The sequence below is a fragment of the Eulemur rufifrons genome, chromosome 24 (assembly GCF_041146395.1).
Source record: "Eulemur rufifrons isolate Redbay chromosome 24, OSU_ERuf_1, whole genome shotgun sequence".
Classification (NCBI taxonomy): domain Eukaryota; kingdom Metazoa; phylum Chordata; class Mammalia; order Primates; family Lemuridae; genus Eulemur; species Eulemur rufifrons.
Window position 1 is genome coordinate 29,921,582 of NC_091006.1, and position 14,695 is coordinate 29,936,276.

A 14,695-nucleotide genomic window follows, 5' to 3' on the forward strand; every position below is an offset into this window, starting at 1 on the left:
CTAGATTCTGACAATCACATGTACCCATGTTAGACTTTAATTCTGAAGCCAGTAGTGCAAGAGGCATGCTCTCTTCTTGGCAGCATTAACAGTTGTGATAAGGTTGAGATGTTCACACCTTATACTAATGAAGGCAGCAATAGTTTCATTATCAGGCCACTACTGAGGTCTGCCTTGGGTTTCAGTCCTGCTTTTCAGCACTTAGTCTCATTCTCCATTCTTGCCAACTATGCTGAGAGCTTCCTAATAGTCCTTTAATAAATTTCTATCCTGCTAATATCAGCTGGAGTTTATTTCTATTGCTTGCTACTGAGAAACTGTTGGTGCAAAGCTCTATCTCTATTTTATGATAGGATAAATAAGAGGACTTTTTGCTCATGGGCAGCAATGGAGAACAATTAACACTGAATCAGAAGAGGAATGTCAAAGTGATCATTTATCATATGCCTATGCCTAATATATAATGTTAGCTCTAGTAATTATCACTGGTAGTCAGAAATCAGAATTTCCAAAATCTTTTTCTAGGTCTATCCCTGCTGAGTTTCCCTGCCTTTTATCATGGGTTGGATTCAGCCCATCTGCTACTCCCTTCCAGCATTAGACTATTTTTATGATGAACTAAGTGATATTAAAATAGTTGGTTCAATATGTCCCAACCCATCTATATGTGCCTATGGGGAATATGGCTCCTAAAATAACAGGTGTTACAGTGGAGCCAAGAAAAGTGGTTAGGCTACTAATCGGCCCTAAATCTTACACACTGGCACCGTAAGCCTCAGCTATCTCATTTCTACATTCTCAAAGGAATATTTCTGAGTTAATCAGGTTATTGGGTTCAGGCAAACTGGTGTCTAGCTGACTTTTTTTCTCTTTGTTATCCATATTATATCTGTATCATGATGTAGCTGGCCATCCTCCTTCTACCCCACCCAGAGTGAATCATGACCATCATCTGATTTTGATGCTATTGGAATTGATGTATACAAATTTACTCTTACATTGAAGGAACTATTTAAATTAGCAATTCTAATTAGAGAGCAAAGCCAGACAAAAAATTGGTCCTAACCAACATTTTAAAATAATTGATTTTAACCAATAATTTTACAATTAACAACTTTGAACTTGAACATACATTAGGAATAGATTATTTTTTGAACACTGAGTTAATAGTAACATGGGAAAAATTAAACATGTTTTTAAATTTAGAAATAATTTCTTTCCATTATTTTTTTATTTCAGCATATTATGGAGATACAAATGTTTAGGTTACATATATTACCTTTCCCTCACCTGACTCAGAGCTTCAAGCATGTCCATCCCCCAGATGGTGCACACCAAATCCGTTAGGTGTGAATATACCCCTCCTCCCCTCTTCCACCTGCCCGACACCCGATGAATGTTACTTCCATATGTGCGCATAAGTGTTCTTTTCTGAACTCAAAAGAAATAGTGAATTTTAAAATTAATGTTGTTTTTAACATCACAATTTTTTAAATCATGTCCTACTATTTGAGGTCATTTTTCAAATAATAAGATTTCTGCATGTATACATTAGCATAATAAGTAAAACTGTTTTAAATGATCTTGCCTTTTGAATTTCACACATAGATCTTAAATTTAAAGCATTTTTTATATGCACCCTGGAGAAAGCATTTGTACAACTATCGAATTTAGTTTTTTAACTATACTTTTAATTAAATAATTTAAAAGAATCTGTTAAAATATAAGGGTTGTATTTAAGATCAAATGATCCATCAAACTGTGTGGATTTAAATACTGTCTTCACTATTTATTAGATCTTTGACCTTGGGAAGATAACTTAGCCTCACAATGCTCCAGTTTCCTAAAATAAGAAGTGAGGATAACAATAGAACCTGCATCATAGATTGGTATGAGGATTAAAGGAGTTGATATACATAAAACACTAGGAATTGTGTCTAGCATGAGGTAAATCTGCAATACATATTGTCTATTATTGCTATTATTATTGTTCCAGATATAGATCGATACTAGGAAGAAGTATAGCAAAATACAGAGTAGGGGCCCTGAAGTCAGAACTATTTAGGTCCAAATACTGGGACCCTTGGGAGATGTAATATCTGTATGCTTAAATTTGGATCTGAACAATAAATAATATTTATTTTGCAAGAACCCCCTACTGACCAAACCACCTGTGCACAGCAGGTGTTGACAATGTGAAAAAAAAAAATATGTTCTGTAAGAGATATGTTCATATCATAGATTTTGAAGAGCATTACTACGGCTTTGCATGTACAATCCTTTTGTAACTGTCTACACCCTGAGTGTATACACTGATACCTGTACAACCTGCTTTAATTTTTTTTTCCTAAACCACTAACAGCTCCCTGATCACTCATATTTAAACCCCAATATCAAAAATTTCCATCAAAATCCATTCTCTTCTTTCAGAAAAGAGAAAAGGACTCTTTCACAGACAAGTATCTTAAGGAATGGAGTAATTGTTGTTGTTTTCTCTTTCCAAGACACATACACATATTAAAGCTGAAATCAAGGTGCATCTTGCAACTTCTGTGCCCAGACTTAGAACCGTAATATAACAAAATTACTCTGGCAGTTTTACAAACTCACCTCTCTTGGATGTAATTGTTGGTGTAATATCTTGATTTGGCCCCCTGCTCTGCCTTTTACCCTGAGACAAAGACTACATGTGGCAAGGTTATTTCAGAGGTGCAGAAATACCTCTGGGTATGAGGGGGCAATTTGGTGGGGGAGTGGGAGGAGTGACAAATTATAGGTGAGTGTGGTACTGTGGTGGCCTTGGATGTGTCTACATAGGGCACAAAAGCAAGGCCCAATCACAGTCTGACCTAAATCTTAGTGGAAAACCCTAATCATTTCTGCACTATGACAAGGTAAGCAGTCTTGTGAGAAGCCGTCACATGATCACTATTCTCCTGTGGGAGAACCCTACCTTGTAGAAGGCTACCATAAAGCCTCTCTGGTTCTGGTGAGGCATGGGACTTTCTGCCTTGCTCTCCCTTTTGGTACAGCTACAAACTATAAAACTGCCTCACTCTAAATTTAGGGTTGGTTCTTCAATGACCATGTGACTCTCCACTCATATGGTCTGTCATCTAGCCACTCTGGTTCTAAATTGTCCTTCAGTGTGGCTAGGTGATGCTGATACCACATTGATCTTGCTTTTGCTATCTAAGTAGTAAACTCTCTAAGCCCACTGGAGTTCATTTTCTCCTTATCATCCACATGTATGAAAGTGTGGCAAAGCAACTTAGTAACGACCACCATACATCCTCTTAGGGTCTCCTTGATTGCTGGATACAAGAAAGGGGTACATTGTGAAGGCAGTTGCCACAGTGGTGACATTAAAGCTTTATACCTGGGAAATGGTATAAGACACATGCTTTAGAATTATTCTGGCCAAGGGATGAGAGGGAGATAGGGTATTTAAGCTACCACACTCATGTTATTGATTAAAGGCTGCCTGGAGATGAGCATTAAAGGACAGGAACTTCTGGCCTGTAGAATGAGCTGGGAAATTGTGTTCCAGCAACCCAAAGATATACATGTTGGCCCTTTCAAATCAAGCTAGCATGCACAGAAATGGTAAAGGGATGCAAGAAGCTATTGGCAGACCACTGACAATTATCTACTATACCTTGTTAGATAAATGGTCATGCCAAAGGGATATTTTGTTATAAAGTCCAGTGATATCTACCTAAAACTTTTAATATTAACCATCTCCTCAAAGAGAACACAGCCTAAGTTAAATAGTCATACCTATTCTATCACTCTGTACTTTTACTTTCTTTTTTCCTATAGTATGAGTTTATATGTCTGTTATCTTTCCTCTTCACACAACAAGGGCTTTGCCTAACTTCCTCACTACTATAACTCCAGGGCCTAGGAGAGTATCTGTCACATTGTGGTCACAATTAATATTTGTCGAATGTATACAAGTACAAATGAATGAATCAATCAAATTATTTTTCAATATGTCTTTGGCTAAGGTGATCCACAGTCTCTATTAAGACTATATACTGGTAAAAAAAAAAAAAAAAAAAAAACATAGTAATTATTAGGTGGTGATTCCTGATTTAAGCATCTGAAGGGTAAGACCTATATTTGTTTTATATCTCCAAAAGCACCAATAACAGTCTTATACATATTAGATCTTTACATGTTGTTCAATTTATTACTCATAAAAATGTTATTCCCATTTATTTGTATGGCACTTGTATGATGTTTTCAAACACTTTACTTTTACTATCTTATTTATTTCTCATAGCAGCACTCTGAAATAGGTTGACAGGTATTATAATTCCAGTTTTGCATATGAGGAAGAACTTCATTTTCTAGAAGAGTGAATGAGTTTTTCCAATGATGCAAAAGGTAAAGGGTGAACACATGACTAATTCCTAATCATTTATTCAGTACATATATACTGAATGTCTATTCTATGTCAAGTTCCATCTTAGGCTCAGGGAATAAAAACATAGAGAATATAGATATGTCCCTGGATATAAAAAGTTCATATTACAAGAGAGTAGATACATATCAACATAAATTATTTCCAATGGAGTGAACATATAACGCAAAGTTAATATCTCAGGGTCTGGTGCAAAACCACTTGATTCAAATCCTAAATCTCACTGTTTTTACTCTTTCTCTTATCATGGGCAGGTTACTGGCCTTCTCCGGACTTCAGTTTCTCCTGTTCTTTAAAATATGAATAGGAAGACTCTTAAATTTATAAATTAGTTATAAAAATTACATAAGACATGTAGAACCATGCTAGCCACATAACAAGCACTTGATAAATATCAGTTGCTACCATAAATGCTTCATAGATCTTCAAGATGCATTGGAAAAACAGTAGATAAAGCAACTAATATGATACAAAAAAATAGAGCATTATGGATTTCCAGAGGAATCCATAATTTAACAATCATACAAGGAGAACAGAGTAAACAAACAAGGTATGACATGAAATGCAATGACTGGCTCCAGGAACCATAAGTAGGTGAATATTTTTATGATACAAGGACAAGTGAGGGTATTGGGGAAAGAAGATAATGCAAGGCAGGAATGGAATGGGCCAATACCAAGAAGAACCTACTGTTCTAAGATAACAAATTTGGATTTGATCTCATAGTTAACAGGAATCCATTGGCATAGTTAAGTAAAGAGAATAAAATGATTCAGAAACAAATTTTGGTGATCCAACAGTGTATCCTAAAAGTGCTATGCATTTTCTTTTGGTATTGCAACATGGAGGCTGAGCTGGAAGTGAAGTTTGAAGATCAAGAAACCAATCTAGGGAAGCACATATCTAAGAAAGAAGGGATAATGTGAGGACCTGAACTGGAAATGAGAACAGGTATGGACAAAGAGTGTGCATACAGTAGAATAGAAAAGATCTGGTAGAACCAGGGAGAGTGAGAAGTAAAAGATGGTGATAAGATCTGGGGCCCGGGCCAATGTTCTGAATATGGAATATTTACAAATAACATGAATATTTAAGAAAAGGAACAGATTTGAAGGGAATGGAGGAGAAGACAGGGGTGGGGCAGATTATAATGAGTTCAGTTTTAGACAAGATCTGGTGCTCTTTCTACTACATTCTGCTACCTGAAAAAGGTGTGAATTCTTTGGCATTTGATTTTAAGTAAAAGAAGATAAAGTATACATAGATACAAAGTGGCAAAAGATTTGTATGTGATAAAATCTGAATTCAAAATGAAGAGCAAGATAACCCCAGTGCCAGGGTCTCCTGAATCCTTTAGTGTCATGAACCTAGTGCCAATACCCAAGTAAACACTCACCAACTTGGACCACACACACACACAAATACATTCAGAAATTATACACAAATAAGTACATTATATTTGTTTGTTTTTACCAACCAACATTTAATGTGTTCTGTACTTCTCAATTATTCAATAAATATTTCATTTGGTGAGATTTGATGGTCATTCTGCTCACACTTTTCATTCCTCTATTAGAGCCTTCAAATAGAATTTTATTGTACCTTTACTACAGAAGAACTTAGAAACAGAATTTTTATTTTGTGCTTGTCACATTTAATGATAATAATCACCTTCGATCCATCAAAGTAATTTCATATCCAAGCCAGAGACAGTTCTTCTCTTAAGATTCTGATAAATTTGTTGTGATACAATTGCATTGACTAAGCAATTAACAAGTAACAGGGCTGAGATTGCAACTATGGCATAAACAACAAAGCAATTTAAAGTGACAAAACTGTCAGGTGAGTGAATCTCATTTGACAGTCTTACCCAGTTTTAATATCTCACTATTTGTGTTCTGGGGATAATGTAAATGAAGCATGAGAATAGGTTTGTTGAAGTTTTTTTTTTGGTTTTTTTTTTTGGCATACTTATTCAGGTCATAGCTAGTGATTATGCTGAAGAATTTTAAAAGGTTACAATGAAATGATGTTTACCTTAGCTTGTACTTATGAAAATGTGTGTGTGTAACATGTAAGCTAAGGTTCAAGTACAGAACACAAGCTCACCTATCTCAAAATGAGCTCTTATGCTGTGGAATAAATGTCATAATCTATGCAAGGTTTATTTAATACTGTGGAGCCAACTTTTGCAATAAAAAAGGTGTCAGGTTTGACATCCATATACTCAAAATAAGAAAAACAATCTCAACCATCGTATAGGCTTCACGTTGACATGTGTCAGAGACTCAACAGGAAAAAAATCCTTCCTCTTGGATTGCATTTAATGTATTCACTGGAGATTTTATTCTAACTGCATCATAGATGTAATTTTTTTCTTTTTATCCACTAAGCATATATTCCCAGTTGCGCACACACTTGGTTCTCAAGCAACTGTGTTTCCAAAGACAATTCTAGCCAAACTGAAAACAACTTCAATATTCTTTCACTCTCCTAAAAGAGAATATTAGACTTTGTAGGTAAGGTGACACTAATATAAGTTTATGCAGACAAGAAAATTCAAGTGTGCTAGTTTCTACTTCTGCTCCTAACAGGTAAGTGGCTGTTCCCCCAACTCATTTCCAAAGAGGTAGAACATACCTAATGCAAACGTTAATCACATTGCTGTAACTCACTTCCAATTAACAGGACCCAGTGATTGGCATTAAGCCTCAGCCACAATTTTGTGCAATCAAATACCTTCTCCTAAATTCTTGATTTTAAAAAGCAGTCAAAATAGTTATTATATACTTGGGCAGAAACTGGAAGGAAATGTAAAAAGAGAGGAACAAGGTAAAAGACAGGAGATATCATGTCCCTCTTCCTGGGAAGCTACTTGACCTTTCGGCGTGGAAGGAAAATCCATAGAACTTGTAGTAGCACAGTTGGTAGCTTGTCCTTTGAGAACCAAGGGCCCAAGGGCTGCACTCTAGTTGACGGAGCATGTGAGCTACTTCTATTACCTATCGTGATGGATGCTTTGTTTCTATGAGTTTATATCTACTGTTTGATAAATATCTAGACTCCTCAGATAAAAAAATATCAAAAAGACAATATTCCTTACCTTAAAGAAATTTAAAGACTTTCCAAAGCAGAGTTAGTCAGTCTCTATGTTTTTCAATACATATAGCACTTAAAATATTTTCAAAATCATTTTTTCCTCTCCTTCAATGAAAAATTAATGTTCAACAAAAAGAAAATGGGGCTGTAGAATTTCTTCTTTGTCTGATTTTATTGTCAAAGTCTGTTTCATCTGGAATAGCAAGACTACAGGAAGATGGAACACTTCAAGTAAGTAAAAAGGATATGTCATAAACAGCAACTCAATATTCAGAATATTGGTCATTACAGTATGTTACCTGCCTCAGAAAGTTGTAGACTATGACCCCTTTGCCAAAGCAGGTCCTGACACTCCCAAGACAAACATGACCATGATCCAGCAAACAGATTCCTACGGACAATCTAAAGCATTGCTTTGGGATATAAATCATGAACAGATGCCAAGGAACACTCAAGCAAGCCAGAAATTAATAAGGAAGAAATTCTAAGGTTGCCCTTTATTCTCATGAGATAAACTCGATTGTAAAAGGAACCAGCTATAATAGTGAGGATATTTACTGACATTATTGACATTTTGAGTAACGTATTATTCATAGAAAGTTCTCCCATACAGATAAATGAAGAAGTTTGAGAAGACTTCTAGAAATGTTAAAGACCAATGTGGTCCATACCCCAAAGAGGCCATAGAGACATAGATAACTCTGATTATAAAATCTTTACTAATGTCATAATTAACCTTTATGTTGTCATGATCTAGGCTAGTGAATGAACACATAAATAATGGTGCACAATATTTAAATGTCCAGAGAGAAAATCTACTCCTCTGCCCAGCAAGTAGCTTCATTTAATTGAATCTTCTCTCCTCCATATCAATAGGTGATAATGAATGGACATTGAACTGAACTGAATACACTATCCTATGGATAGCTTGATGGATAACCGTCTACTACTACAAATAGCTTGATTTGCTTCATGTGAAATTTTACTCCATGAGGTATATCCCAGCTTCCCTTTATAGCCATGGTAATGACTATCTTGGTAATTATGTATTGGCCAAACGAAATGCCCTCACTTTTCTATAAGTACAATTACTGCAATCTTGCTTAAAAGATGAAGGTAACAACTTCTAATTGGGTAACACAAATCAGGACATGCATACACATATTTTAAAAATGTGTTTTAATGACTAATAAGCAGAAATCAACTCAAGGAAGGGCTTGAATCACAAATACCAGTGCCTGTTCTGAAGAAAGCAGCTTAGCAGCTTCTGCTCAAAGACTGTGGCTTGGCTGAGAATTCTTGCTACAATTCAGTCTGAGCCACTTTAGCACTAGTTCTTCACAAATATCAACAATTTTGGAAATACAAAATGGGAAAATATGATCTTCAAATTAATTACTATTTAATAAAAATGTTATATAATGACCATAAAATTAGCAATTAGAGCAGCAAACAAGTTTCCAGGTATCATGCTGTCAAACATTTTGGTATTTAATGTTTGTTACATGTCCTTGAAGCAGGAACATGCAAAGATAGCATCCTAGAGACTGTGTATGTGTATTTAATAAACATATAACACTGGTGAGAACCACTTAGAAAATTCAGTGGTTGGTAAACTTTGCCTTTACTTCCTCCTCTTTGAAACGTGACCTCTACAACTTTCAGAATCCCGAGGGCTCCCTCTGTGTTCATATTTGGGTGCTGTATGGGAGAAAATCCAATCCATAATCTCTTTCTTAACAATGAGGATTAAGTTATTAATTCTTCCTGGGGTATTTATTTTTTAAAAGAGCTCTCCCAGAAAAGAAGAGCTTTACTTTACTTCAAAGTAAAGGCATCTACTTTGGTGAAATTTTAGTCACCAAAGGGAGTTTTGGTAGTCCAAGGGCTCTCTAGATAGAAGAACAGTTTCTGCTGCTTTGTATAGGATTAGACTTTAAATATATGTTCCTTTTGGCCGGATATAATATCTAACTAAAATACTCTCTTTTATAACCTAATTTCTAACCTCGCTCCCCCTCCTATGTTATTAATGTGTTAGACAATGAAGAATTAATATGAATGTGGAAAGCAGGAAACATTTTATTCATCCAATTTTTATTCATTAACAAATATTTGAATGTCTTCTATGTTACGTGTTATAGCTCAGTGGTTCACAACAGGGAAGAATTTTGCTCTCTAGGGGACGTTTGACAATGGCTTGAGACATTCGTGGTTATCACAACTGAAAGGATGCTACTGGCATCTAGTGAGTAGAGACCAGGCTAAAATTCTGCTAAACATCCTACCATGCACAGGACAGTCTCCCACAACAAAAAAATCACCCAGCCCAAAATGTCAATACTGCCTCTGTTGAGAAGCCCTGCTCTCGGGACATGATAGTAAGCAAGACAAATAATTGTTTCTATATTTGTTGTCTCCTATTATCACTATGCTACTATAGTTAAGAGATTGTCTAGCTGCCATCTTGTACCCTATGGAAATCCAAAATTGGTAGGTGTATTAATATGTGACTTCATAGAAAGCTAAAGAAACTCACAGTTAGTGACCACCCCTTTTGGCCAAATGGCACATACTATTATGTATTATGATGTACATTCATGACTCTTTCAGTGCAGAACATACATTACTTTTTAACTTAATAAGCACATTTTCAGGTCATTATGACAGAGTCTTTATGAAGTTGCTATCCTACAATGGCAATAGCTTTTAGATTTTATTCTAATCCCGTGGATTCGTAGCAAACCTCTAGCTATCATTTGTTCCAAATACAAAATTGTTGACCAAATCCCTCCAAACTGCAAATATTTTTATGATGTCCTTGTTAATATCAAAGGACTTCCACTGCCTTTAATTGTCTGCTAACCTTTACCCTCCGTTTCCATGATCGTTGCCTAGAAGGAAACCTGAAGCTCATACAATTTGCCTTTTAACATCCAGCTTGATACTGGTTCTTTGTTTCTATGTAACAGCTCCAAGGCACATTCTGCCAGTCATCATCGGTCAAAATTCTTCATTAAACATGAAAAAAAAGATTGGAAAGGAAGCTACAGACAAAATGCATTTAACCTGAGATATAGTAAAATTCTTATCCTAATGGCTGTCAGAACATGTGAATAGATCATGGAAAATACGCCATTCATAAATGGACTGATGAAGATGGATGGATAGATAGATAGATAGATGGAGTACTTTAATAGATTGTTTTTATATTTATAGAAGGCATGAACTTTTTAGAAATATTGAATATATTAGATGACACAGCCAGGAACACAAAAGAATCTTGACAGATTTGAGAGACTGGAGTAAATCTAAATACATGAAATTTCACAAGGATAATAAAAGGTCCTGTACTTGATTGCACGGGGATTAACAGAATTATAGTATAGTGGTTCATAGCCTAAACTCTGCAGTCAGGCTATCAGGTTCAAATCCTAGCACAACCACTTGAAAGGAGCAGTGTGACTTTTGACAAGTGATTTGACCTCACTGTGACTTGATTTTCTTTATTTAAAGCCATAGAAAAATGTCTGATACAAAGGTAATGCTAAGTAAGTATAGCAATAGAGGGGGCATGATTTCACTGCAGCGAATGTGAAGAGGAAAATAACTGGGGGAGAAGAGGTCAGTGATTGATTTAACGCAACTTTAATTTTTAAAAACAAAATTAGTATTCAAAAATAAAGAAATAAAAGCCCCTGTGCATGTAGGCTGCATCATTGATGAACAGTAATTAAATTGAGGAGACACAGCAGTTGTTCTTTGCTCTCTGTTATTCCAACGACATCTGAAGAATTGATAATAAACAAAGTAAAGGGAATATGGAAAGCAAGAGAGAGAAGAGATTCAAAGTCATTTCGGAGGAGAAATGATTGATTCAAAACCAATAGGGAAGTTTGGCCTAAGAAAAAGGAATTGAAAATGTTAATATTATTCATGGACCACTGGCCAAATGGTACATGTACTGAAAGTGGATAACCAGATGTCACTTAAACAAAAACAACTTTGTCAAACTTGTGGCATTAGATGAATCAAGCCAGATTTATAAAGTTGCCAACCAGGAGATGTAACAGGTACAGTTATCTGTTTCAATGTTATTTTGAAGAAGGGAGATGTTTGCACCTTTTAATCCTACATCCTGTTTCTCCAGAATGAGAATTTGTGTGCAAAGATATTATTTATATTCACTTTCTTTAAAAAAATCCAAGTAAAAGTGCCAAAACTAAAAAAAAAAAAAGAAAGAAAGAAACAGGAATCTTGCAGGAAACATGGCGGACACAGGAGCTGTCGTCAAATATCTGAAGAGTTGTCACATGCAGAGGATTCAGATTAGGTTTGCCCTATTCCAATGGGTACAATTAGGAGGAGAAATTATTATACAAGGAAATGGAATTCAGGTCATTGTATTTTAAAAAGTTTTCTTAAAGAACCTTTAAAAGATGGAAAGGACTGCCTCAAAAAGTATAGTGCTCCTTTTCTCAGAAACTATTCAAGAATTGAGTTGGTGAAGGGATGGTGGGCAGATAGCTTACTTAATCTTGCTGGTAAGGTCAATTAAGTGGAGGGAGAGTTGGGGGGTGGTAAGGGAAGGAATGGCCGGGGTGTGACAAGGGTTAGGGGTGGAGGTCCTCTGGGGTTGAAACACTTCTGATCCACAACCGTCAGCAAAGCAGCAAAGCTAAGAGAAGGTAGTCCAAAACAGAGTCAGTCCAAAGAGACAGGAAGACTGACAGTGGAATATCCAGACATTAGATGGCCAAATCTGAAGAGGAATAACTTAAAAAGACAAGTTATTGAGGATTTCCTCAAATGCTACCTCTTTAGAAAGACCATTTACTGACCACAATATGTTTAGTCCCTCATAGAAATTCTTTCTAAGATTCATTGTTTTAATTTACTTTTGTTTTTTATCATTTATTGTCTGAAATTATCTCCTTTATTTCCATGTTTAGTGTTTTATTTTTCATTTTCCCCTTCTAAAATGTTAGCTCCATGAAAGCAGGGGCCTTTGTCTGTTTTGTTTTCCACTGTAAGTATACTGAAAGAGCGCCTACTATATAGTATGCACCCAGTAAACATTCATTCAGAAAGTTGATGAATGAACGTCCAGACTGATAAATAATTAAAAAAACTAAGTCAGCCAGATACAGTGGAGGTTGTTGAGACAACAAGCTCTTGTTCTTTTCAGAAATAATTCTAAGGTTCATGACAGACTACCTGTTCATACATTCAAACCTAGTGGTTTGGAAATAAGTGACCTGCCCTAGACAATTAAGGATACTTGAGCAAACTCAGAGTAAAAAAGGTGTAAGAAAATTTCAAACGCTGGAAGAGCGGTGGATATGGTAGACTACATCAGGGGTTTCCAAAGGATCATCCCAGAACAGCAAGCAGCACCAGAATCATTTAAGGACTTGCTAGAATGCAAATTCTTAGCCTCCTAATTTAGATCCACTGAGCCAAAAGCTACAGAAGTGTAGCCTAAAAATCTTGTTTTAACAAACTTTTCTTGGGTAGTTATAATGCACACTACAATTTGAAAACCACTGGATCATAAGATCTTTGGAGGCCCTTTCAATGCTCATGCTCAGGTTTCATGATTCCATAAGACATAGAGAACACAGGTATAAGCCCCAGGTGGTAGAAGAAAATTCCTAGAGCATCCCTAACGAAAGTATACTCCATGGAACATGAAAACCACAATAACAATAGCGAATAAAATAATTCCTCAGGGTGTTAATTCTTTGTCTGTTTTGAGTATAAAAATATGTTCTTTAGGAAAATGCTAGATTTAACACTATGACATATTTCTTTCATGCAGGAGTTCTCAAAGCCTTAACCCTAATACAAATTATGAGTTTCTAATAAAATGAAGATGTAGCACATTTTTCCCCATATATATTTAAGAAACCCCGTTTCCACAGTACGTCTTTCAAAAAGAATGCTTTTCTGAATATCACCTTGGCAACACAATCAAAGAGCAATAAATTTCTTTAAGAATCAAATATGCCAAAGCAGAATGACTGAAGAGGTGCCGGTAGAGTCCAAGGGTAAAATTTTTGTCCATAACTAGCTATATCTGTATATTGAAATATACCTTTCTAACAGTAGGAAATTGTTGCTCCAATGCAAGGTGGGATTGATATTATATTTATGTTTCTAGAAAAATGTATGCTAAAGGTAATATGAAGAACAGGTGTACCAATAAGCATGGGATTGTCTTCTAGATCATAAGTAGCCTTCACTTCTCCACATTTTTTGTATTCATGTAACTGAAAAAAGGAAAGGAGTTTTCTGATTTTCTTTTCTTAGTTTAAAGGAGCTAAAATTGAACTCGGTTGTGATTCATTACACAGTATTACCTGTGTCGGGCATTAGAAAATTGCATTTCAGCTGAGGACATGAAAATACATATGTGAATTACAGTGATGGTAAACAACTTTTCAATTAAGCATTTGCAATTTTCATTTGAAAGCAGAAGGAACAATATAGAATGCTGAACAAAAAATTAATCTGTACATATAATGCTCATTAAAATACCAAAAGAATTCAATGCTATCTCACCAAAAGTACCGTTCAAGGTGTGTCAGAGCAGACCCTAGCAGCTTCATGAGTTGTATAAAGTACACTAAGGGAAGTTAATGAACACTAATTAATCAAAGTAATATTTAGTTCCATTTCCAATTAACTCCCACAATGAATGCTTGTAAGAGAGAATATGGATGCCTACAAGACAAGTCTATTATTTATTTAGGCTTTATTTATTTATGCCCCAACTCCATCCAAAAATAATTGATTCAAACCACAATGCAAGTAATCAATACAGTAAAACTATTTTCAGAAGCACAGAAAAACAAATGAGTCAAACAATAGTAGGAAAGGAGCACGAAAGGAAAGTAATTATAGAATAAAATCTAAGATAAAGGAAGTTACCAACAAGCAAATATTTAGCTTTCAATTTCCTGGCTATTTTAGATACATACATACATACATATATACATACATAGGTAGATATGGATTAGATATAGATATATAGTTGCAAATCTTTCATTAACTACTGAAAGGAAGCACAGAAGTGGGCAAAGTTTATCTTAACCCTAAATTCAGAAAAAAAATACATCACATGGGTCCTCATATAAGAAATATTGAATAAATTTATGTATAATA